Source organism: Tupaia chinensis, unplaced genomic scaffold, assembly GCF_000334495.1.
Source record: "Tupaia chinensis unplaced genomic scaffold, TupChi_1.0 Scaffold000346_1, whole genome shotgun sequence".
Taxonomy (NCBI): Eukaryota; Metazoa; Chordata; class Mammalia; order Scandentia; family Tupaiidae; genus Tupaia; species Tupaia belangeri.
The window spans coordinates 6,104,001-6,130,640 of record NW_006159840.1 but is presented as its reverse complement, the minus strand read 5'-3'; the positions used below and the strand labels follow the sequence as shown (position 1 = coordinate 6,130,640).

Genomic DNA, 26,640 nt, shown 5'->3' with positions numbered 1-26,640 from the left:
TGAGAACCTGCCCCTGAAGTCCCAGGGGACACTGAAGTGCAGCCACACCGGGGACCACTGACCAGAGTCTCACCTCATACTTTGTTCTGTTTTTCCCTCTAAATATTAATAGAACTATTTTTGAAAGATGTTTGAAGCGATTCATTTTAGAACTAATCCCCTTTTTAATGAGGCACAGACATTTCATAAGTTACTCCCTTCCCATTGAACAATGGATTGAGAAGCTGTTATATCCGGATGAGGCTGAGCAGATAAGAATTTGGTTGAATACATAAAGGCGTACCGACAACAGTAACTTTTTTCCAAATACTAAGACATTTTAGTTAAATCTAATAGTCTTTGTGAGGATAACTATGATAGCAGTCAAGAACTCACTTGAGTTTGTACCTAAACGTTGGTTTACCAACTAGACAGAACTATCAGCTCAAAAACCAAGCGGACTCTAGACAGAATCTCTGCCTTCTGTCTAGAACAGGAGTGGATGTGCTGAGTAGCTAGTGGGTCAGTCTCTGGGCAGGCATTTAACGTGAATCACCTCCCTGCATTCTCGCAGCAAGGCCGGGAGACAGGGTTCTTCGAAGGGCCTCAATCAGCCAGTGACACATGGCTCGTGAAAGGCAGAGCAGAGCGGGAGGCTCATCTTCTCTGAAGCTCGGGAGCAAGCTGGATTCTCCTCCTGAGTTTGCAGTCTTGCTTCCTGAACGGAGGACAGCCCACTCTCCTGTCAGTGCTAGCTCTTTCATGACAGAAGAGGGCCTTTGTGACTTTGGAGAACAAAAGGGAGTGTTCGCTCCGGTCTTCCTCCAGCACCAACCAGCTAGGAACTCTTTCTGGCAGTGAAAGTTCAGACTCAAACCTGCCTAGTTTGTTTTATTTTATTTTTTTTTAAGGCAGGTTTTTCCCTGTACATTCCCTGGACAGAGACAGAGGCGGAGATGGTGAGAGGGAGGTGAGAAATCACCCTCAGGAGGGATGGCCACACTACGATGCTGTCTCCTCCATCCTCCCAGGATCTCGGCCTTACGTGCACATGGGCCTGGCGTGATTTCTGTCACCAGGGCTGGGACTCAAACCTGGTGGGCCATGTGGGCATCCAGCGCTGTGAACGCTGTGCCATCTGCTGGTCTCACGCCTCATCTTTTTTGATGTCATCTTGATGGGACTGAGTGAATCAATTATATCCTTCTTTCTTTCCTTTTTTTGTGGTTTCCTCATGGTTGCCTTCAGTTTCTTCCTCGCAGCTTGTCCACACACAGCTTCTGACCCAACCCCTTGGCAGTCAGTCCCCGGATCCGCCCTCCTGACTTGGCGTCTCTGGCAACCCCAGCAGCCCTAGTTTTCCCTCGGACCAGCTAACCTGACTTGCACGGAAGAGAGAAAACAGAGGCAAAATGAGTGAGGTGCGTGATCTTCGTCAGAAGGTGCTGACTGGCCGGTTTTCAGTGCATAGTCAATAAGGGGTTTGGCATTGCTTACCAGGGTTGGCACTTAACTCCTCCTTAAATCAGACACACGCTGAGGGTCTGTCAGCCTGCTTTTACCATCCTCAAGCGTAGAAATTTGACATTTAAATGTTTTTGACTGCCCTAACTTCTCTAAAGCTGAAAATAGAAAAGAAAGGACTCAGTGATCAAATGGGAAGACAGGTAGTAGACTAAGCAAGCAGGAAGTTCGTGTGAAAGGGAGAAATGATCAAAGAGGTACCGAGAACGCACACGGCGGGGTGCTTGATGGATACGCGAGTTCTGCAGGAACTTGAAGGAGGACTCACATCCTCTACAACTTGCACAGCCTCTTCCTCGTCTCCCCGACGCTGGTCCCTCACGTCTCGCCCTCACGCCCAGGTTTCTGTGGCTTTCAAGCTAACTAGCGGTACAATTTGACAGGTCACTTAGCGTCATGTCTTCTCACCTCCCTTCTCCGGCGTAGGTGTGGTTAAAGTAGACCGACTCTGTCATCGCTCAGAGATCTCCGGCCGGTCAACAGCTAGCCAAGGGTCTGCAAAGCACCCTTCCCTGGCCCTCCAGTTCTGCCTGTGAGAGTCTCTGCCCCAGGGCTGTGACTGGGTCTCGGCACTTTCCTCCCACACGCTCACTCTGTCCTCCCAGAAGGAAACTCCCTCTGTTCTCACCCAGTGTCCACCGCGACCTCAACAGTCAGGCTGAAAGCACATCACCAGACTTCAGAACTCACAGAGGCCACTTTTTAAGACTTCCCTATTTATTCTCTCATCCTGTAGAAGTGGCATGACGGCATAAAAACACGCCACATCACACGCTACGGTGAGAAACACACCTGAAGGACCTGACCCTAACCCCAAAGAGAAGATATCTCAGTAGAAGCGGTAGGACGTACATTTAAGTTACGGCTGAGCTCGTGCCCGTGAGGGCCACGCACAGTCCGCTCTGTGACAGCCATGAGGCACATGCAGGGGGACAACGTGCTAAGCGCTCTCTTTCATAATCCAGTTGCTCCCGGGAAGAGGGTCAGGCACGTCAGCTCCGCAAACTCCTGCCCCCCGAGTAACATATTCTCAACACCACCTCGATGGCTAGGTAGCCAAAACGTTTACCGCCTCTGAGAACTGCCTCATTCTGTAGGGCACGTGAGTCGCCCTGTCGCGAGTGTGCAAGGCCGGCAAGTGTGTGTGGAGACCGAGACACGAGGAGCGAGCATGGCCGTGTGCAGCCCCGCGATGACAGCACACAGAAGTGCGTATTTCCGCACTGCCGCTTTCCTCCTCGTGCATGTGGCGATATTTTAAAAGGACACGCAGCTCACACACACATAAGCTGAACTTGGCTTTTGAAATCGGGGGCCTGGTTTCCCGCTCCCCACACGTGCACAAGCTGTCACGGTGCATCTGCAGGAATGGCCCTGGTGAGCCAGCAAGCACGTCACTGGGACACTGCACGATGGGGTCCTTGAAGCCCTGAACAGGCGCCTCAGGCCCAGAACACATTTATGATGAATACCACGTTACACGTGGACCTGGGGACATGATGAATTGACTTAGCAGAGTTCCAAGTTCCACAGGAAACGCCAGGGGAGGGCTGGATGTTCATCTCTGAAGGTCAAAAGAAAGGCAGTGAAGGCTCACTCCCTTCCAGCTCTGGGTGTCAGCCTCGGACAAGCCAGAACTGCCACCCAGTGCAGCCGGCCTCCCTGGCCCTCGGTGACCCAGCCCTGAGCAGGGTGCGGAGTGACTGCCAGCCAGGAGGGGCAAGCACGTTTCTGCAAATCCAAGTCAGTGGGAGTCTACAGCAGCGCCTGCGAGCAGACCTGGATTAGCAGTATCGTTTCTCCGAAGCAATACATCAGATTCTTGAGGAAGATGACAGCATACTCCCAGAGGACAATTAACTTGTCAGTGATCCACATGACTTAGTCCTTTTACTGAGCTATATGCTAACTTTGTGATTAGATTTGAATTATTAAGAAACTTTTGATTTAAGGAATTCAAGGTGAATGTACTTTAATTAGAACTTTCAGATCACACTTAGCTTAGTGGTAAGTCGGCTCCCTTCAGTCTCATATTCTTAGATATTTTTCCCTTTTTTGGACTTATTTCCCTGAATACCTAAGGCATTATATCATTTTTCTTTGACTAATGTAAAACTATTATGCCCTAAAATCATGTAAGCTATCTCACAGCTCTGTAAACCGTGGGACAACCCCGTCCACTGGGCTAACGTCAAGGTGTCGGCAGGACCAGAGGCTCTCGGGGAGAAGCCCTACCTCGCCTCTTCTGTTCTGGAGGCCCCCTCAGCCCCTTGGCTTGGGACCACCAGCTTCCACGGTCCAAGCCAGAGACAGCGGCCTGAGCCCTCACACACGCCCGCGCGGTCTCCTCTTCCAGTCAGTCTCGTCCGCAGGCCCGCCTTCCACATTCAGGGGCCTGGTAATTACGGCTCCTCCCCCATCTCCTGGACAGTCTCCTGAGCTGATTATTTTTGGGGAGATTTTGCTATAGGGCATGTGCCCTTGCCAGAGAGACAGAAAGTGCAAAATCACCCACAGAGGGGTGGCCACACTGCAATCCCTTCTCCTCTCGGGATTTTGGGCACGCACGCACACGCACCTGGCATGCCTTTCAAGGCATGGGTCTGGACCTTGCACCACGGTCGACCATGTGGGATTCCAGCGCCTTAAGCACTACACCACTGCTGGGCTCCTGAGGTTCTTAGATGGCTGACAAAGCCCCTTTGCCGTGTGATTTATGAAAGTCACAGTCCTGGGGACAGCAGATGACGTAGTGGTTACATGGCTGGACTCCCGTGTAGTCAATCGCAGTAGAGTGCTGGACCCTGCGGCTTCAAACTCACACGGGGCACATGTATGTGCAGTGCCCAAAATCTCAAGGAGGGAATGAGATGGGATTGCAGCATGGCCATCTCCTTAGGGGGTGATTTTTCGCTTTCTGTCTCTGTCTCTCTGGTGAGTGCACACACCCTGTAGCAAAAAAGAAGTCACAGGCCGGTCAACCGCTGGCCAGCGGCTGGAGAGGGCAGAGGCCACGTGGGGAGTGGGCGGGCGTTTCCTGCTGGCGTCTGCCTGGCCCCACCTCTGTGAGGTCTGGTGTCGGTACCGCACTTGCCCGCTCCACCGCATCAGCCCCTGGGCGGGTGCCATTACTGCCGGCCTCTGCAGCTGGGCGTCTCCTGCGGGTCACTTACCGGGACGCTCCCTTGGGGCTGAACGCACAACTAAGGAACAGCAAAGCCCCCAGGCAGCTGGCGTCAGATAGCAAATGGCCGAAGAGAGGCGAGGAGCACGACGCCAAGGCGAGGTGGAGAGCTCGGTGAGACCCGGCTGAGCAGGACCGCGGCCCAGACGCTCCCCGCGCGAAGAGCGTGGTCGCTTGTCAGTGCACAGAGGTTTAGTCGGTGAACGTGCACCCAACGCTCCAAATAACTTTGAGTACGTACGTGCATTTCACAGGGCGGCCTTTATTCAATGCTGAGGCGAGCGGGGCACCCCCCAGGCCCCCTGAGTTTGCCCTCGGCAGGCCGGAGGACCTGGGGTCTGGCAGTGTTTGGGGTCTCCGTGGCTGCACTTAACGTTGACATTTGCACCTAGTGCTTTTATGAGGACCTGTTCTCTATATAGCACAGGCTCGTGGGTGTGGTCTGAAACAGCGTTCACGGTAACTCACGTCCGCAGCCTGGCAACTGTTCTAGGACGCACCCGTGTTTGAGGTGGTGTGAAGATAAGCGCTACACGCACTCCTCTGTGGTTTTAGCACATTCAGCATCTCTACTGATTACTCTGAAATTAAAATTAGTGTGAAAATTTTGTTATTTAAAAGAAAATGATTGGCCTTTTAGAATATTAAATATAAAAAAATATCTGTTTTGCTTTTTCTTTTTAGAGAGATTTTTTGCTATAGGACACATGCGCTTGCTAGAGACACAGAAACAGAGAGAGAAAGAAAGTGAGAAACCCCTCGGCAGAGGGAATGGCTGTGCCACAGTCCCCTCTCCTCTATTCTCCTCTCAGGTTCTGGGCACACACACGCATGCCCAGCATGAGTTCCAAGCTGCTAGTCCAGGACTTGAACCGTGGTCAGCCACGTGGGAGTCCAGCGCCTTAACCACAACGCCACCTGCTGGCTCCAAGGCTTTTTAGTTTTCTTGCATCTTCAAATACAATATTTAGGCAAAACCATTTTACTAAGCGTTGTTTGTATTTGTTGAATTTCCGTTTCTTTGAAGAACTCAAGGCACTTTACATCTGATTTCTCACTGGTAGATATGCAGATGTGAATAATCTAGGAAGAGGAAGACTAAACGTTGGGAGCGGGAGGGTATCAGAACTATTAAATTCAGACTGGAGGCAAGAAGAGGGGTCTCTGTCCAGAGAAAGCGACCTTGCTGCCACCAGCGTGGACTCTCCGAGACCTCTTGCGTTCCCGCGGCCTCTGGACCCTCCCAGGGTAGGAGCGCTGAGCAGCACCGGGTCATCTGTTCGAGGCCGGTTGACTGTCTTCTCGCATGCAAGTTGAGAGTCTCCTGCTTTTGTATGCGCGGTCGGTTTGGACTGGACTTTGAATATCGGTTCCCGTGTCTGGGCCGTGCAGGGGGAGGACCGAAGGGGCAAAGCAAGGTGGGCTCGCCCCACTCTCGGGTTCCGGGCTGCCCTGGCCAGTGGGAAAGCTCCATCCTTCATTGCCCCATTGAAGCCTCTACTGCCACCCGCACCACGAGATGGCCCAGAGGAAGGAGAGAGACGCAGCCTTACACTCCCCCGAGCCACAGTCTCCTCCCTCCCATTCCCAGGTGACCCAGGGTTTCTTCCGCCCTCTCTCTGCCAGGTGGTGCTGCCTTCGAGGTGTCGGACCACGTTTTGTTTTGGTGGGGAAGACGGGAGGGCGAGCCGGCTGCCACGGATAACTTGCAGAGGCCTCAAATCGCTCCTCGGTTCAGTGTGTCCAGCTGCCGCTGCATCTAGGGAAGAGAGGGTGCGCGCTCCCACCTGCTCCCAGAGTGGCAGGGTGGAGGCCGTGCAATCCCGTCGCCCCGCGGCTGTCATGTCTGTGCTGAGCTTCGCCTTTGTCAGTTTGGGCTCTGAGCCCTCTCCACCACACCAAGAACAATGACTTACAGTCGTCAATTTGTAAGTTTTTTCTGACTAGAAGTGACAGTAACATGACAGGCATTCTAAGAATAAGTGATGCTTGAAACAAAAGGCACAGAAGAGGTGCGACGTGAGTATGTGTCCCGGGAGTGGGAGGTGCCCAGGTGGCATCGCCGTGAGCTGGGCTTGACATGTGAGGGACAAAAAGCTGAGGAAGAGGGTTTGGTGAAGACCGTGGGACGTTCATTCTGAAGCTAGTAATAGGAGACCCTGGGCGATGCCCTGGAAGAGGAGTCTGCTTCAGAACGTGCCTCTGGGGGGTCGGCAGGTGGTGTGGTAAAGTGCTGGGTTTCCACATGACCCACCACGGCTTGTGTCCCAAACCAAGTGGCTTGAAAATCACATTTGGGGCCGGAGCAGCAGATGGTGTAGAAGTTACATCGCAGTTCAAGTCCTGGACCCAGTGGCTTGAAACTCACACCAGACGTGTGTGTGTGCATGCCCAAGATCCCAGGAGAATGGAGGAGAAGGGACTGTGGCATGGCCATTCCCCCGGGAGTTGATTTCTCACTTTCCCTCTCACATGTGGCCTAAGGCAAAAAACTCTATAAAAAAAGAAAAAAAGAAGGAAACTCACACCTGGCACATGTATGTGCATGCCCAGGGTCCCAGGAGGAGAATGGAGGAGGCCACCCCCCGGGGTGATTTCTCCCTTTCCCTCTCTGTCTCTCTCTGATAACTTACACGCCCTATGGCAAAAACCTTAACAAACAAAATACCTCTGTGTTTTAGACACACATTCTTTGTACGTAATATGTAAATATCAAATACTAAAGTATTAAAATGGAAAAGCCCCAGGGAGCTCGCCTACCTACCTCGCCTGTCCCTTTGGCTTCAGCGTGGCTCTGTGAACCCAGCCTCTCCCGGAAGGGGGTTGCTGGTAGCAGCGGAGCACGTGCGTGTGTCTGTGGGAAGTCACCGATCACCATCTGCTCAGAAGAGCCCAGAATCAGGCTGTCCTTTCAGAGAGCGGCTACAGTTGATCCCCAAAGTGAGGTTCTGGCCCTGTTCTCGTGGGTTATCATCGAGGCTTTCTCTGTGTGATTCATCATGTCTGACTGTGGTCCATTGTGTTACAAAGAACAGAAATACCAGAGTCTGGACCATTAAAACAAACAACCACTAAAACCAGACATTCGTTCAGCTCCAAGCGGTTCTGGAAGCTCACGTCACGGGGCCACGTCAGGGGAGGGTCTTTGCTGGTGGGATGTGGCGGGGACGTCCGTCGAACGAGCCTGAGCAGAGTGCAGGAAGGGCCTCGTAGACCCCCGAGGATCCGACCATGGGTGGCCCGCCCTCCACGGCTCCTAATCCCAAAGGCCCCCTTCGACTCCACAGCTGGACGGAGCCCCTGTCCTCTTACTCCCATCACAGCAGGATGGGCATTTTAGTGCATGACATCTGGAAGGGCACATTTAACCCAGAGCAGGGCCGTTGCTTGGAAAGGGTCCCTGAGAACCGATTACTCCACTCCCTGTGCTCAACTGCTGCATGCGGGGGACCCTCAGCCGCCGCGCCCGGAAACGCGTCACCGTCACCGTCGTTCGTTCCTGCTACCCAGTGCAGTCCCCAGGCCGCTGTCCCCACCCCCTGCCAGGCTGCCCTGCCCCGCCTGCAGATGCCAGGCCGTGGAGAGGAGCCGAGCTTGGCTGGGCTCTAATCCCTGGCCCACACCGGTCTTCAGTAACTGGGCGTGAGCGTGCTGGGTGGGCAGGGTGCGAAGACGTGGGGGGGCGGGCAGAGCCCCTGGCCCTGGGGCCACGATTCACGTCCACTTGCCATTTCCAAAGCGCAGAGGACGAGCACAGACGTTCGGCATGTACAGAGTGCTGAGAAAGCCACTGCAAAGACGGGTAGTGATTAAATGTAAGTAATACTATTAATAGTGAAAAATAAATTTGAAAATGTTGAAAAGGCGTGAAGAGAAGGGGGACAGCACACAGACGGCTCGGTTACTCTCGTTGGGTGTGTCTGTGTGTAAAGAGGAAGACGCTGCAGAAACAGCCCAGACCCAGGGCCTGGTGCTGCTGGGACCCCCCTTCGCTGTCACCCTGGCTGAGCTTCAGTCTCGCCATCTCCGAAATGGAACGAGGTTTGCCTCCCAAGCCCTCTGCCCCGCTGACTCTGGAAGGGCAGGGCACGGCACCCGCGGCGATGGGAAGGAAGGAGGGGTGGTGACGGCGGAGAGGGACAGGGGACCAAGGCAGTTCGACCACCTGTGATGAGGAGCGGTGTGGGGAGAGCTTGCGTGAACTTCAGGGACAGCGTTAGAGATTCGAAGTGACTAACGCCACTGTGAAGGGCAGTCACTGCTAGCGATCGTTACGTGTGTATGGAGCGTGACTTGGTGCTCCGAGCAGGGTCGGAGGGAGAGCCTTCAACACACGGCCACCCGCCTTTCATATTTGACTGCAGTGGTGTGCTTTCATAGAGACCGCCAAAATGGCCGAGGAGCGGATCCACTTCCGGACTTCTAGCATCTATTTGGACATGACTATCATTCACGAGGAGGAAAAGGAAACAAAGACTTCCCTAGAATTCTCCTATTTGTAAAATGTTATACTTTAGAGAAGTTTATATGTGTGTTTTATATACGCGTATTTAGAAAAAGCTATGGTTTATGACATGAATAAGGATTAATCTAAAACTAAGCTTATTTTAATTAGTGTGTACTTCACAGCTAAGAAATCTTTGTTATGAAACTGGTTGTATTTTCCTCAGCAAGGTGGGATGTTTAAAAATAACAGGTAAAGGATACTGGTTGTCTCTTCCTATTTTTTCTTGACTATGCCAATCTAATAAAATTACCTGAAGCCTCGGCAACCGGGAGGTCGATCCAGTGCCTGGGTCAAGCGAGCTCTATGAGGGTGCAATGACCGCTTTCTGGAAATAGTACAGCCATTGGCCTTCTCTTTTTCTCTGAAAATGAAGTATAAGCTTTAAGCTCTAACACTAGTTACAAACTGAACGGCAAGTAACTGTATTTTTCTTAACTCTGAGCTTTACACGTGCACTTCAGTAACTAGCTTTAAAAGATGGAGCTGCTTCAGCGAAATGGGCAGCTGTCCGTCTCTCTGCCCGCCCGTCAGTAACAGAGTGACGCAGCAATACCAGGGCGCTTTCCCCCTAACGCCCCGAATAAAATTCATCTCCCACTAGGAAGAGGCCAAAGTGCACGTTCTTTCCTCGACCAGGTAGGCTCCCCGCCCTGCAGCGGTGATGGACAGGGAGGCGGAGGGCAGAGGAAACCCAGCGGCTTGTTCCAGCCGATGACCTTTGGAGAGTTCACGAACAGCAAATGTCCATCCTATTGCCAAATAGCGGGAGATTTCAAAGGCAGGGAGTCAGGCGGTTGCTAAGGAAGTGCTGCTGGAAGCCAACTGCAGCTGGAGTGGGGTCTGGCTGCTCCCCGCGTTAGAAAACACCACGGGGTCTGGAAATTCTCCCCCGCAGCCTCCCCGGGGCGATGGTGGTGCCACCCTCTTGTAGCAACAAGCCAGGTCCCTCATGTGTTCTGCAAGGCTCGGCCTCGTGGCCCATCGCCTGTGATCTTGAGCGTGCCATGGGGTACACGAGGAGCAGCTGGTCTGCAGGGGCTGCTGGAGACACGGCTGTGCCTGCTTGTCAGGACGACGGCTCCCGAAGGTCACAGCCAAACGCCAGCTCCCTCGACACGCGTCTGACAGCGTCTCACAGACTCCTGTGGCTCGTCTTTATTTTTCTTTTCTACAAGATAATTCAGAAAGATGCCCGACGAGGGTCAAGGTGGGGCTCACATCTGGAGACTGCCTGGGCGCCCCAGGGCAGGGCTGGCTGAGACTGCGGGGTGGCGGCGCCAAGACCATGTGGGCACTGTCTCTCTGTCTCTGCCATCTCACTCAAGGACACGTAAACAGAGCTTAAAAAGAAAGAGAAGGGGGGAGTGTCGATGGGACGGTACCGGCCTTTGAAGGTTCTCGAAATCCCCCTCGTGCCCCTCGTGCCAGCAGTAGGGCTTTCGTGCTGTGAGCTCCCCGGGGATTTTCTTTAGAACTTGCAAAGAAACAAAATATTGAGAAAATAAAGCAGTACAGCATAGAGTTGCCTTCCAACTAGGCAGACGAGGGCTGCATTTGATGACTTTGGCATCTATCCTGCTCACTTAAACAGAAAGTAATCAGGGACCAGCCGATGGCATAACAGTTACGTCGCTGGACTCCCACACAGACAACCGCGATTCCAGTCCTGCGCCTGGCCGCTTAAAACTCACCCCAGGCGTGTGTGCATGTGTGCCCAAAATCCCGAGAGGAGAATGGAAGAGAAGGGATTGAGGCATGGCCATGCCCTCTGGTGGGTGATTTCTGTCTATTTCTCCATCTCTGTCTCACCAGTGAGTGCTCACAGCCTATAGCAAACATCTCTCTTAAAAAAAGAAAAAGTGGGAACCAGCAGTTAGCGTAATGGCTATGTTGCTGGACTCCCACGTGGTCGACTGCGGTTCGAGTCCTGGACCCGGTGGCTTAAAAACTCACGCTGGGCGCGTGTGTGTACGTGCCCAAGATCCTGAGAGGAGAATGGAGGAGAAGGGATTGCGGCGTGACCATCCCCCCCGGGGGTGATTTCTCGCTTTCTGTCTCTGTGTCTCTCTCTGTCTGTCTGGCGAGCGCACGCGCCCTATAGTGAAAATCTCTCAAAAAAAAAAAAAAAAAAAAAGATAGCAAAAAAAGTGATCGGTGACATGAGTGACCGTCCTGACTCAGTGCCAGCCCCCAGAGGCCATGGCAGGAGTTTGGTGGATTCTTTCCCCAGGCCATTTATGGAGCCTTCATATGTGCATAAAAGCAAGACCAATATGTAGTCTTTTTACATACACACGGAAAAACACATATTTATTTCTATATATCCCTGAAACCTGTTTTCTTTCCTGAACATTATCTTGAAAGATAGATGATTTCTCTTGTTCAGATCTGTTCCTAGGAGTCTTGTCATTTAATAGGCATTTCCAGAATGGAATTAAAATGAAAAGAACACATGTTAAAGATAATCACTTCCAAGTCACATTCATTTTACCTTTCCATTTTTAGAAGTTCTTTCACTTTGCCTTGACTTTTTAACTTTAATTTTTTTTCTCTCTGGCTTTCAAAAGGAGCTAGTGTTTTAATTTGATAGGCCTCTAATTATTGGGATTCTTGAAGAGGTTGCTGTTACTTGAAGTGAGTTTTCCAGACAATTGAAATGCCAGTTCTTTTTTTAATTGAAAAGTTTTGATGGAAACCTTTCTGAAATAATCTCTTAAAAACATCTCAACCTTACCAAAAGAAAAAAAAAAAAAAGGACATTGGAACGGGCTCGTTTGGACCCCAGTGAAGCTGGTATGATACAGCGTTACTTCTAGGACTTTCTTGGTGAAGGCTCTTTCCTCTATGGTCCTGAGACTGTCTAGATGGCTTTTCCTGCCCACATCCTTCTTGTCACAGTGACAGCCATTTTTGCTTTCTCTTTCTCCGTCTTCCCCGTTTCATAACAGATTCATAACAGATTGGAAATTCTGACCATGGAGATTCTACCTAGCCCAAGCTCATCTTTTTGTTTGTTTTGTTTTTGCCATAGGGCATGTGTGCTCAGCAGAGACAGACAGGGAGAGGGACAGTGAGAAGTTACATCCTTGGGGGATGGCCATGCTGATCTTTTCTCCTCCATTCTCCTCTCGGGACTTTGGGCACACACACACACACACACGCCCTGCATGAGTTTCAAGCCAGAGGGTCTGGGACTCAAACCACCGCCAGTCGAGTAAGAGTCCAGCACCTTAAACACCACGCCACCTGCTGGCTCTCCAAGGTCGTCTTTCATGAGCTGTGAACTCCCCTAGTGCAAAGTTTTGAGTCAGGGGCCTTTTTCCTTCCCTTATTTTTTGTTTGTGGCTATATGTTGGTCAAAATAACTAAACGTGAAGATTTGGATTTTCTGAAATGTGATTCAGAAAGATGCCTGATATAAGGTTCAAGAACAAAAGAAAGAAAAAAAAACTGTATAAATTAGAAATACGTTCTATTTTTTAGCCTCTATTTTTATTTGAGAATAGGAATAAATGATGAAGCCATAGCTTTCCAGTGTTATCAGAGGATGTACGAGCAACTTGCCAGACAGACCCTCTCTACCAGTGAGCGAGCTTCTGCTGAACGTTGATTCAGACGTGGCAGGAGCTGAGGGCCCTGACGTGAACCCACATTTCCCAAAGAGAATCTGTGTGTTGGAGGGCAATTCAGAGGGCCACATGCTTTCACAGCTCATGTTGCCAGCCTGTGTTTAAAATGATCGGCCTAGGGAAATGGTACAAAGCAGTTCGTGGAAAGAATCACTTATCTACGCCTCACGATGTAAGTGACTTCGGAGGGAAGGAGGGCAGTGTTCAAATGTCCTGCAGACTCTGACCTGCAGCAGGGGAGGCGCGTCCATCTCCAAGTCTGCCTGAAAATGTTCAAGTGTTGCAACTTCTAAAAAGTCCTGTCTTTCAGGTTTTTCACTTGATCGCTTATCCCTGCTCCCCGCCAAAATGAACAAGCATACACTTTCTCTTCTGCCCACCCCCCCAATGCATTTTCCAGCTCGATTCATTTGGAAAATAGGGAACAGCTAAAACGTGATAAACTATAACCATGGACCGTGGGTCACAGGTCATCTGGCACCTTGTTTTACAGTCGAGGAGGCAGCCAGGAGGGACAGGAGCCCTGGATGCTCTCCCAGGGGCAAAGCAGCTCCCCTGAAAGGGTGGAAGGGCAAGGGACAGAGGAAGGAGGGCCTTGGAGGTGACGGGCAGGGAGCTGGGAATCCAATTTCGCTGAAAGCAGTCAGTGCGCTGGGTGCCCCTCCACTTTCTAGGGCTTTATTGTACGAGAAGGATGGCTAGAAACGCTGGAGAAAGCAGGGGAGCATTAGTGACCCCCCACATCTATAACTAACCCGCATCCGTGCAGGCACTCGCGGTAATACTTGGGAAGTTAGGTTTTTGTCAATACCATACTTACCCTGTCACCTCCAACAACCACAGTGCTTTGTACCTGCCCATGAGAAGCTTCCCGTTCTTTAAATACGGTGTGATCAGAGCTCAATGTTATTTTCATTTCACAGAAACGTGAACATTTAAGGTGGATCTTTTAAAGGAGCATTAGAAACATACCAAGGGGCAGAGTGGGGTGAGTGGTGATCCTCAGGCAGGGTAGCAGGTGGGTTGGTGCCCAAAGTGCTGCAGAGAAAAGATAGACACAGGCCACCCGGCAAGTCAGGGTCACCCAGCCGCACGCAGCCCTCTCCCCCATGCCCAGCCCAGCGGTCCCCAGCAGTGTGGCAGGTGGATGGGACGTGCCCCTCCCAAGAGCGTGACCACAGCCCTGTTCTAGTACTTTGTCCTGGGGGCGAGGTAGAGGCTTGGGGCTTTGCAAACTCCCCAGTCCTGACACCAACTTCTCCAAAAGCCTAAATGAGGCAGAGAGATGAGTGGGGCTTTTAACATTTTTCCTTTTTTTTTAGTTTACTTTTGCTATAGAGTACATGCATTGGCCAGAGACAGTGGGAGAGTGAGAAATCACCACCCAGGGCAGATGGCCGTGTCACATTCCCTTCTCCTCATCTCCTCTGGGCACTTTGAACACGCACGCACATATGTCCGGTGTGTCTTATAAACCGCCAGGTCCATTCGGCTGGCTGCATGGGACCCAGCTGTCCCACCCTCGGCACCGCCTACTGGCCCGTATCTTTTGTGCTTAAGCTGAGATTCGACAGAGGTCAGAAAAAGATTTTGAAATTGCATGGTTTTCTAACTGGTTTTGTAAATGTATTGTTTTATTTACAGACTTGCAGAGGGACATAGGCTTTAATGAACTATTAGTTAGTCAGGAAAGTCATGGTTTATTTTTCTGTTTTTCTATGCAAAACTGCATCCTGACTTTCCCCGCAGCCCAGTAACTTTAAGGTTCTGTTTACTTCGTGGGCGGAACCTCGTCAGTCTCTGCAGTGTCTGAGTCTGGTGGTCTTTGAGCTGGGTCGAATCTGATGACTCTGGGAGCCATTGCTGTGCTGGTCACACTGTGGGCCGACGGGTGCACAGTCCATGACATCCTGCAGTGCAGAGCCCACGTGGAGGTCCCGCGCTCATGTCTGGGGCCTCTGTGGACGCTCTGAGCTCACATGGGCCGGCGATCTGGGCTGACCGAGGCTGAGGGCAGATTCTGGAGGACCCTGTTGGGGTGCCATTCTGTCTGTCTCTCTCTAAAGAAATAAATTAACAAAGTTCTTAAAAGTTCTGGTTATATCGGAACAGCACAAATGTCCCTAGGACCCAGTGGAGTGAGAAGACATGAGAACATTTCACAGTGGGAGGTCTGGGCTGAGAGGTGGTGACCAGGGTGGAAGGTGACCTCCTGGGCCTTGCTCTGGCCACAGGGCTCTGCAGACGCAAACCGTTCTTCTCACTCTGATTCCACAGCGCTCCTTGCGGGCTCTCTGGGTCTTATGATTTAACGAACAGAGGCAGCAAGTACTTGGGGCCTGGTCTTCTGGCCTTAGACGGCGCTGGGCCTGACGGATGAAGATATTCACAAACAGGGCTCTGTTCTGGAAACCGCATTTCCATAGCTCCGCGGCGGCATGGAATGTCACTTCAGGAGTGTGATCTTTGGGCAGAGAGCGAGGGCTGCTGGGTGGCCACAGTGGCCGAGGAGGGGACAGAAACAATGCCCTTGCAAGATGAATGGGAGGAAGGCTGGGCAGCAGCATGGAGCGGTCCCTGCAGGCGGCCCTGGGCGTGTCTGAGGACAGGCCAGCAAGGGCACCCAGTGCTTTGCCCTGTAGGAGAAGCCATCACAGGAAGCCCTGTGGTTTGGAGACTGCACTCTTGAGGGAGCTGGAGGTTGGTCTGGAGAGACCTTGGAGGCTGTGCGCCTGTAGAGCAGAGAGGAGAAGGCCTGAGCCAGGCTGGCACCAGTCCCAGGAGCAGGGGCGTGGCCCTGCTGCTCACACACAGACCCAGCAGGCTGCAGGACTCACTGTGACAGGAAGCAAGAGTCCCCAGTTGCCCCGGTGCTTCTGGGGTATTTCTAAGCACATCTCCAAGCTCCTGAAACTTACGTAACTTCTTGAAATAAAAGCTTGCAGAGGCCAGCAGGTGGCATGGTGGTTAAGGCATTGGACCCTCACATGGTGTCCATGTATTCCCTGTGGCCGACCATGGTTCAAGTCCCGGACCTGACTATTTTCTCACGTTCCTTCTCTCTTTCTCTCTCTGGTGAGTGCATGTGCCCTATGGCAAATTAAATAATAATAGTAATAAAATTAAATGAATAATTATTTTTTAAAAAGAAAGAAATAGAAGTTTGCCTATTACATACACAAATGAATATGTATACTGAGAAATTTCTGGAAGGGTACGGGAGCAACGTTGTACTTGGGCAGTGGATATTGTGGTTCCAGTTGGTCTGGAGACTCGGGTTTCCATTTTGCACCATTCCACCTGTTTGATTTCTTCTCTGATAACAGTCGCTGAGTCGCAGAACACGAGAGGTCACTGAAGCACGTGTTTTTTGATTAGACACCTTTGGAGACCTAAAAAGAAAGAACCTAGCTTCTTTTCTGTGCTTTAGCATAGGTTGACTTTTGTCTGTTTTATTTGGAAATATTTCTATTCTGATGTTTGCATTTTTGTCCTTCCGTAGGTATAGAGACGGGAGCCAGGTCTTGCCAGAACTCCTTTTCGAGCAGAGAAACAATTTTCTTGAGATGTTAATATATGTTGATGTTTTCTTTTTGGAAATTACATTATAAGAGAAAAATCAAAACTATAATAAATTAAGGATGATATTTATGTCTGTAAGGAACTTACGGTTACAAAGTCCTTTCTAGTTCTTAGAAGAATGTGTTGCATAAAGAATATATTATATTTGTGGGGTCAGCAGGTGGCATGGTGCTAGGGTGCTGGACACTCCCACATGGCTGACCATGGTTCAAGTCCCGGACTGGTGACTTGCTTTCTCATTTTCCCTCTCTCTCTCGCTCTCTGTCTCTTTCTGGTCAAATTAAAATAAGTTAATGAATAAATGAAATTACAATAAATCATTCTTAAAAAAAAAAGGATATATTACATTTGTTTTGTGCACAGAAACTCAGCAGGACTGAAGTGCTAGGTACATGCCCAGTTAGTTTTTTACAGCAGAACACCAAGGCCCCGCTCTCTTCTCTATCCCATATTATAAAATGCTTCTTAGACCCTGTGGTGGCAGTGTATGTTGGCTGACACAGTTACTCAGTAGCCTGAGTCCACGTGGGAGACCTGGGTTCAATTCCTGGCCCATAGTGAGAAGCCAGGAGTGGCAGCCCATGGCTGCAGTCCCAGCTACTCACAGACTGAGGCAGGCGGAGTGTGGCATAAGGAGGCTGTACAAAACACATGCGCACACACACTCACTCAGAAGGAGAATGATCTCCAAGCTTTTGTCACAGGTACACTGTCATCTGCATGTGATTTCCATGACTATGAGCTTGCCAAGATTTTCATGGGGCATTACCAAAAAAACAAATAAATAAAGATTAGCAGTTAAACTTTTGTTTTATTTTAGTTACATGTTTGGCAAAGTATGAGATAATCCAGCCAAAAGTCTGTATGTATTTTTTCTTTGACAGAGAGTGAGAGAGAGGGGAAGTGATTCTAGCAGTCTGCATCGCTGTTTAGATTAAGCAGTACGAATTACCCTGAGAGCTGCATCTCAGTGTTTTACTTCTTTTTGAAACAGGTTACAATTTCAACAGACAACCCATTTGAAAATTCGTGGTTTTTTCCAGGCAGATTACTGTCATAGCTGCCTGTCCAGCATGGGGGACAGCGGCTACGTGAGGTTATTAGAACTTAATTAAAATTAATGACATGAAAAATGTAGTCCCTTAGCCATACCAGCTGCATTTCAGTACTTGACAGCCAGGGGTGGCTAATGACCCCTGTATTCCAGAGCACACTTCTAGAACCTTTGTCAGCACAGGAAGTTCAATGTGCAGCGCTGGTCAGGAATTCACAGTTCATAAAGAGCTGCGGAGGCAAAGACTCTGGGACGACCGTGTGTAAAGTGTAAGCAACAACAACAAGATACAGTTTCCTGTACAGTCTTTGAAAAACACAGAATATTCATAAAAACGACCCCTTTCTAGAGCAGGCCCCTCTATGGTTTTCAGGTGAAGCATTATTGGCTTCCCAGAACTCAGAATGCCCGTGTGCCCAGCTTGGCTTTCCATTAGACAAAGGGAGAAAAGTTGGAGAATAACGATGAAGATGCTCACATAGCTATTCTGATTTAATTCTGCCGTTTGTCTCAGAGGCAGATTTGGAGCTACTCTGGGTGGAGGTGCGCAGTTAACTGCCTTTAACTGGAGTGGCTTGAGTGGTTTGAGAGGCCAGTCTTGATTTCCTGCCTTTTCTTCCTAGCACACTTTGAATTTCTTAAAATATTATTATTTTTTCAAACATATGCTACATTGGGACCAGCAGTTAGCATAATGGCTATGTCACTGGATTCCCACGTAGTCAACCATGGTTTGCGTCCCGGACCCGGTGGCTTAAAACTCACGCTGGGTGCATGTGCGTGCGTGCCCAAGATCCCGAGAGGAGAATGGAGGAGAAGGGATTGTGGCATGGCCATCCCCCCTGGGGAGTGATTTCTTGCTTTCTGTCTCTATGTCTCTCTCTGTCTGGCGAGAGCACATGCCCTATAGCAAAAATCTCTAAAAAAAAAAAAAAAAAAGATACATTAAGTTTCAAAATGTTTAGGAATACTGTATAATAGGATTCTTCCTATAGGTGTTCAAATGCTACAATAATATTGGATTAGCTTCTATTTCTTTAAATAAGGAAAAATTTGAGAACTCAGTGAAAAACTTTTAAAATAAATTACTTCCTTATACTATGTACACAGTTTTACTCAAAATAAATCAAAGGCTTAAATGGGAAAGCTCAACTATAAAACTCTTAGAAGAAAATATATATGTGTGTGCGTGTGTGGTGTGTGTGTGTGTGTGTGTGTGTGTGTGTGTGGTCTTATTCAAGACCTTAAATAAGACAACAGTTTCTTAGATATAACACATAAAGCACAAACAAGAGAAAAAAAGATAAACTAAACTTCATCAACATTAAAGACTTTTGTGCTTCAAAGAACACTGTCAAGAAAGTGAAAGGACAGTCCACAGGATGGGAGGAAAGTACCTACACATCCATATCTGCTAAGGGTCTGGTGTCCAGAATAAATACAGAGCTCTTACAACAACAATAAAGACAATCAGTTATCAATGGGTAAAGGATCCGAGAAGACATTTCTCTAGAGAAGATGTACACACGGTTACTAAGCACACGGAAAGACGCTCAACAGCCCTGGTACTTAGGGAAACGCACACTGCACCTTCAACAAATACCCCTCCACAGCCTCTGGGACGGCAAAATCAAACCCTTCCAAATACAGGCAACAAGAGCGTGAAGAAATCAGGAACTTTGGGAACCAGCAGTTAGTGTAATGGCTATGTCGCTGGACTCCCACGTAGTCGACCGCGGTTCACGTCCCGGACCTGGTGGCTTAAACTCACTCCGGGCGCTTGTGCGTGCGTGCCCAAGATCCCGAGAGGAGAATGGAGGAGAAGGGATTACGGCATGGCCATCCCCCCTGGGGGTGATTTCTCGCTTTCTGTCTCTCTGTCTGTCTGGCGAGCGCACACGCCCTATAGTGAAAATCTCTTAAAAAAAAAAGAAATCAGGACCTTCGTGCCTTGCTGGTGGAAATGTAAAAAATGATATAGCTACTTTGGAAAATAGTTTGGCAGGAAATTCCTCAGAAAGCTAAACAGAGAGGTAGCACAGGACTTAAAATTCTGCAACTAGACACACACGAGAGAGAGTTGACACATATACTCACACAGAAATATGCATTAAAATGTTCCTAGCAGCATTTTTTCTTTTTGTAGAGAGATTTTTGCTATAGGGCACGTGCACTTGCTGATGAGACAGAGACAGAGAGACAGAAAGCAAGAAATCAGCCCCTGGAGGAGTGGCCACACTGCAATCCCTTCTCCATTCTACTCTAGGGATTTGGGGCATGCATGCACACATGCCTGGCATGTGTTTCAAGCCTCAAGGTTCGGGGCTTGAATCATGGTCAGCCATCCGGAAATCCCGTGACGTAGCCATTACTCTACCTCCTAGTCCTCCAGCAGCATTTTTTAAAAAAAGTTATTTGTTTATTTAATTCCATTTGTTGTTGTTGTCATTAATTTGACCAGCAGAGACAAAGAGAGAGAAAAGGAAAGTGAGAAAGCAAGCTACCAGGTCCAGGACTCAAACCACGGTTGGCCATGTGGGAGTCCAGCAACTTTAACCACCACGCCACCTGCCACCCCCCAGCAGCATTTTTAGTAGCCAAAATGTGAAAGCCATCCAAATCTCCGCTCACTGACAAAGAGATAAAGACCATGCTACAATACATCCATAGAAACGGAACGCGGGAACACGCTAGAGCGCGGAGGAACCTCGGAACCCAGCGGTTCATTCTGTAAAGGAAGCCAGCCTGTCACTGAGGACCGCGCGTCACAGTGTTCCAGCAGGTTAGCTGTGATCCAGAGAGACAGGGAGGCGGCAGTGGCCAGGGCCGCGGGGGCCAGAGGAAGGGGCGCAGCTGCAGAGGGTCGGGGCGTTTCTCTGGGGTATGGACGCGCCCCTGAGTTAGGTGGTGATGGCTGCACCGTGCTCACATATGAGAAGTCACTGAGTGTGCACTTTTAAAGGCTGAATATGTTTTATATCATATTTCAATAAAATAGTTTTTAAGTAAATGTATATTTACATGAGCATAATTCTTGGTTGCTCTTTTCTAACCACCTAATCGAATAAGTAAATATTTATTCAGTGCTATTTAGCCTAATTTTTTAGAAAACTTGGGGCCAAAAAAAATTGTGGTAAGAACAAGTATCAGAATGAAATGATGTGATAACAAAATCTAAAAAATCCATACACATAAAAAGTTGTTTTATGTGGAATCCTAAGAAGGCACCTCTGCTCACTTCAGCTGAGAGTATAAATTAGAGTGTATCATGTCATTCGTGAGCCAGAAAATTCAATTATGAAACAATGGAAAGTCTGAAAGACGCAAGTAGTTAGCAGCTCCTTTAGTCAGAATGGTATGTTACATAATCCCTCAGCAGCTCTCAGGAAAAAGCTCTGAACCACACAGGATTTTCACACGTCTCAACGTCTGAAATAAATGGAGTGGCTCTGAGCGCACAGCAAACTATTAAACACATTTATTTCCATTTCTCTCGAAGTATCTGCCGTGCTTGCATCTCTCAGGGAGGAGGGGGCCACACTGTGCAGCTGGCAGGCTGCTTTTCTCATTTTCTGGATTATACAAAATCCAAGCTCTGGATTCACAGCCCTAAGGACTGTTTTCTGCATCAGGAAAATACAGTAAGCGGCTGGCAGGTGGCATGGTGGTTAAGGGCACTGGACTCCTACATGGCTGACGGCGGTTCGAGTCTCAGACCTGGAGGCTTGCTTTCTCACTTTCCCTGTCTCTCTCCCTGCCTTTCTCTCTCTGTCCCTCTCTGGTCAAATTAAAATAAATAAATGCTAAAAAATAAAATAATTCTAAAAAATAATAAAAAAAAAACAGTAAGAGTGGGGAGCATAAGAGAACAAACCCTAAGAGAAAGGAAGGGCTTGGCTAGTTTGCAGAAGAACTGCACAGAGCCGACTTTAGTTTGCAAAAACCTCCAGGTGATCCGTGAGGGTCTCCAGCTCATTGTCTAAACTTCCTACGGAGTTTTGTTCAGCTGACCACTAAGCCTAGTCTCTGGGTCAAATTAGTAGTAGGGACGAGACAAATCAAACGTTTAAAATAAAGTCCTGCTAAGGCCCTAGGAGCCCTTTGTAATGACATGAGGTCATCGTGCATAAAGATGAATTTTCGATCTTTAGAAAACCTTGCTCCTTCAAGCCTCAAAGGGAACACCAGGGAGAGCCGTCCCGCGCACAGAAGGGGCGAAAGCGGCTTGAGATAGATCTCCCTCTCCCGGTTCCGGTCAGCACGACCCGCGTGGCACATGTACCGCCTCCTCACACCCCTGACAGGTCCCCTGAGCTCCACTGGGCACAGGAGCCAGCCAAGGGCACCAGACCCTCCTACATCGCAAGTCCCTACTTAAGTTCCAGGTGCTTAGGGGCGAAGAGAAAGGCTTGTTCTGTGGGTGTTTCTTATTTTTATTGATTCTGTCCTTAAGATTTTAGAGAGAATATTTTAGAAAAATGCCCGGGTCAAGCTACATAGTATTTTTACATCCCTATTTTTTAAATGGAAAATAATGACAAAGCCTACATTGAAGGATTAAATGAGATGATGTTGATGAAGCCCCGGTGCGATGTGACACTCAGCAAGGGCCAGCCTGGGACTTGAAGCATCCTGGAACCCAGCCTACTCTGTCCCCTAAGCCTTTGTGAGCCACCCACTCATTCGAACACCTATTCAGTCCCCTTAGCTGGTGAATGAAACAGCAGGGGGGAGGTCAGGCAGTAGGAGCGCTCTCTGTGGGCCACCCATGCGGGGGCTCCCAGGTCAAGTCCAGAGACCCCGAACACACCAGCACCCCAGTCCTTGTGCAGAGACTGAGTGGGAGGGTATCGCAACATCAAGCCCCTGTTGGAGTGCTGTCTCTCTGTCTCTCTCACTCATGAAAGAAATAGATAAATAGGCCTAAAAACATAAATAAAAAGCATAGGAAACAAAGTGGTACATCTGGTCCCAGCTGTTAACGGCTGCACAGACTCAGAAGCCGGGCAGCCTTGCCCAGGAGCCAAGCGTTCCGTCCGAAGGGTGGTGGTTGAATGAACAGTACTGTGAAGGGAAGGAGGGGGCAGGAAGAGACAAAGGGGGAGGAGATGGGTAGAGGGAGGAGGGGGGACATCAATGCCCAGGTCAGAGTGTTAACCAGGAGTGCTGGAAAGACAGAAACCACTTGTTCTAATCCATGGTGTGACTGAGGGCTAAAAACGTTAATCCATGTGAAACTGCATTTTCAAGTGAAATTTCACACAATTTAAAATAAAGAGAAATTTAAATCTATTGTTTTCTTTCTTTTCTTTTCTTTCTTTTCTTTCTTTCTTTCTTTCTTTCTTCCTTTCTTTCTTTCTTTCTTTCTTTCTTTCTTTCTTTCTTTCTTTTTTTTTGAGAGGTTTTTGCTATAGGGTGCATACACTCCCAGAAAGACAGAAAGACAGAGATAGACATAGAGACAGAAAGCAAGAAATTACTCCCCAGGGGGGATGGCCATGCTGCAATCCCTTCTCCTCCATTCTCCTCTTGGGATCTTGGGCACACATGCACACGCGCCCGGCGTGAGTTTAAGCCATCAGGTTCAGGACTTGAACTGCAGTCGACTACATGGGAGCCCAGCGACATAGCCATTATGCTAACTGCTGGTCTCTAAATCTAGTCTTTCAAAGGGAGCAGCTGCAGGGTGCAAATACATGGTCCCGGCAGAACCCAGGAAAGGAGCCGTGGGATGATGTGGCCGAGCTCCCGCCGTGTCAGCAAAGGCCCCCGAGAGCCACAGGTGCCGTGGGCATGTGAGGTGGTGGAGAGAGCCCTTCCGGGGGCGTCGGGTCCGTGTCACAGCGTCACAGTGCTGGCGGGGGGGGGGGCCTCTGCGCTGCTACACACGTGCAGAGAGGTGCGGAACATGCCGGCTGTGCGTCGTCTTGGGGTGGTGAGACTTCCCACAAATAAAGTTAGGTTGAGGAAACGATATTTATAAGACACTTGGAACTTGACAGTAAACAAGAGGGAGAAAAATAGCTATCAAAGAAGCAAATAGATAAGTGACATTCCTGCATAGAGTACCGGCCTTTGAGTTAAGGCTGGGGGACGCTGGAAGCCCGTGCAGGCGCTCGCAGTAATGAGGTGTGTTCTCTTGTGTGGCGCCGTCATGTGGCCGGTCCCCGTCTGCTCTCCCCCTGTGGGCGGCTGCGTGGTGGTCCCGGGCCGGGCAGGAGGCTGGTTGCCCCTCGCTCTTCCTGGCAGGTGTGAGAGGGCGTAGGAAGCATGAATGGCACCTCGATTTGCTGAACACCCTCCGCAAAGGGTCGGCTTCTATACTAGCGGCACGTGGCAAGGCGGGGCGTGAGGTGAGTTAGGGTGTGTCTTACTCTTCTGCAAAGAGGAAAAAGCTATTTCTGGAGGAGAGTCGGCGCAATCCCATCCATGTCGTTCTAGAGCCGATTCGACCTGGTGTGAAAAACTTCAGAAGTCACTCCAGCGTCCATTCTCAGAACATGCATTTCAAGCAGCACACGCAGCCGGGACACAGCTTCGCGTGGGAAGAAGCCGGAGCGGTACAGAGAACGCCACGTGCTAGACGAGTTTTAGCTCGTTTTCTGCTTAAGCCGACTTAATAAAATAAGAAAACACAGGCGTGTGTGTGTGTGTGCATGTGTGTGCACGTGTGTGCATGTGTGTGAGCATTCTGTCCGTGTTTGATTTGTCTGTCAGTTTCATCCCCGTTCTCCAGAAGGGAGTGAGTTTTCAAACCTTAATTTTCCCAGGACCATAAGCCCCTAAACGATGACCCGGGACGAACACGCAGGAGCAGCCCAGGAGAACGTGCACTTCAGACCCACAGGGACCCAGGCCTACCTCGGCTCCGCGTTCTCACGCCCGCTCTCGGTCTCGGCACCCTACGGGGCACGGCGGCAGTCTGCGCAGTGGACGTGACCGAGGAAAACTGAGAGGCAGTGTCCAGCGGAGTCCGGTCTCCGGGGACACGCCCCTTTATTCTGTCACAGGGAAAGGAACACGTGATGAAATCCAGGTGCAGCAAACTGGGCGCTGACGGGGCAGCTCTCCACGGCCCTACAGAGTCGGTTGGCCTTTCCTCAGGCGCCACTGCCAGTCTCACCGCCGTGTGTCCCTTAACTCTCACTAGGAATGTGGAACTTGGGCCGTCAGGTGACGTGGAGGTTAGGGCGCTGGACTTGCACGTGGTTCGAGTCCCAGATCCAGCACCTAGAGTATGTGTGTGGATGCCCAAAATCCAGAGAGGAGAATGCAGGAGAAGGGACTGCAGCGTGGCCATACCCGGGGGCGACGTCTCCCTTTCCCGCTCTCTCTTTCTTTCACTGTCTCTTTCTGATGAATGCACACACCCTATCACCCCCCCCCCCGGAGAAAAGTATGGAACTAAAAAAATGAAAAAAAAACAACTGACGAAGAAAGGAGCATGTACCTTCACAATTTTTTTTAATTTTTAAATTACCAACAGCAATGCATTTATACCATTTCATATTAGTGTTTATAAGAAAGGAAAAAGAATAATATCAAATTTTATGTATGATTAAACATGTCTTTTTCTGTAAATTTCTATTTTATTACTTGAGGTGTATGTTCAATGTTACATATAAACTTTTATTATTAAAACAGAAATTTATTTTTTGTAATATCTCTTATTAAAATTCCAGATAGAAGCCACCCGAGACATACTTATTATTTATTATACCCCGAAGTCCTAATTCCGGATCCATGAGATGATTTGATGTAGGATGGCTGTGGGGTGAAACTTTCATTTTTGCCTGAAAGGGTTACCCTCTAAGTGCTGTACATGTTTATATAATTAATTCTTAAGAGAACAGAGTCAGTAAGGTACTAAAAGAATTGCCATTTTACAGATGAGGAAACTGAACTTTCGGAGTTTCAGAGACCTCCCAAAGTTCACATGGTAAAACGAGTAGATGAGACTCTGAATTTAAATCCACGTCCTTACCTGCCCCCCTTTAAAGGTACAGCTACGTACCTTTTAATTGCGCGTATTCATAGAACTGTTATGTTACAATTTAAGCTTGTTTTCAAGAGCCGTCTGTAAAGGCCCATTTGTCTCCACCAGCACCTTGGTGAGACGCCGTAGTCCTTGCTAACAGCATGCATTCGGAACAGGAGGGCTTCTTTCCGTCCCATCAGGGAAAGGACCTATGACAGCTCGTGTCCTGGGAAGGCGTTTCCAATCCTTCCAAACAGTAACGATCCTGTCCGAGCCCTCTATTCAGCACCGACTGGCTGCCCAGTGTCAGAGCACAAATGTGAGCAGGCATGACTGCCTCGGGGCCGCAGCCAGCACAAGGGCAGACGCTGATAAATGACCAAAGAGGTGATGCGGGGAATCGACTGCAAAGCCCTGCTCGGGTGCCCACCCACGCCCTGGTAACTGTGCGGGGTGCTTTCAGTAGCTGGCCGGCGTCTCAGTCAACACAGCTGCAGGGACATCCCCGCCCTGGGCCCTTCACAGCCCGTCACACGGTAGAGCCAGAGGGAGCCTGTCTAGCGGGCCCCCCGTGGCAGGGCCACTGTCGAGAGGGACTTCTTACCCGTCTGACACGTCGGGCTTTCCTAACTCGGGAGATGAAGTCACGGCGGCTGCGAGTTGCGGGCCTCTGTCTGTGTCCCCGTTGCCAGCTGGTTCTTCCTGTGCTCACGCCAATAGGAAGGCACGTGTGAGACCGCCCGCACTGCTCAGCGCAGCACAGGGAGACTTCCAGGAAGCCTTCGCTTCTGCGGATGAAATAGGACTGTGTCACTAAAGGAAGGCACCCAAGATTTCAACAAGCCCATGCTAAGTTATGGAAAGGCATTTAGTTATCGTTTAAGCAAATTAGCATCTGTGGTGGCAAAAAAGAAAAACCTAAGTACTAAAATTAAAAGTATGTTCTTAAAGCAGAACCTGACAGTTCTTACATTTCTATTTAAAATAAAACCAAAATTGTACACTTGGCATGGGGAAGAAGGATGGCTCGTCACATAAGCCTCCCGTCATGTGGGAAGGAGTCCCAAAGGGCGGGGTAGATCCTGGGTGACATTGGGAGTTCGGTCCTCACAGTCAGAGAGGCTCGACCACCTGAAGAGAGCTCAACAGGGTGCCCACCCACGGCTGCCCACTGGAAGTGGTCCAACCCAGCCCACACACACT

General features: G+C 49.6%; 1 long non-coding RNA gene across 3 annotated transcripts; it reads right to left on the bottom strand.

Annotated features, from left to right (window-relative positions):
- Window positions 1-9,450: 9,450 nt before the first annotated feature.
- LOC102474246 (uncharacterized) lies at window positions 9,451-24,438 on the bottom strand. 3 transcript variants are annotated; one of them, XR_001370645.1, is made up of 4 exons: window positions 24,321-24,438; window positions 14,599-14,883; window positions 13,796-13,861; window positions 9,451-9,555 (listed from the first exon to the last, which is right to left on the bottom strand). It is a non-coding gene; the product is annotated as an uncharacterized LOC102474246 (long non-coding RNA). The 3 variants fall into 3 exon arrangements; XR_001370644.1 differs by lacking the exon at window positions 9,451-9,555 and adding an exon at window positions 10,349-10,534; XR_335130.1 differs by lacking the exon at window positions 9,451-9,555 and adding an exon at window positions 12,727-13,086.
- Between the last annotated feature and the right edge of the window lie 2,202 nt (window positions 24,439-26,640).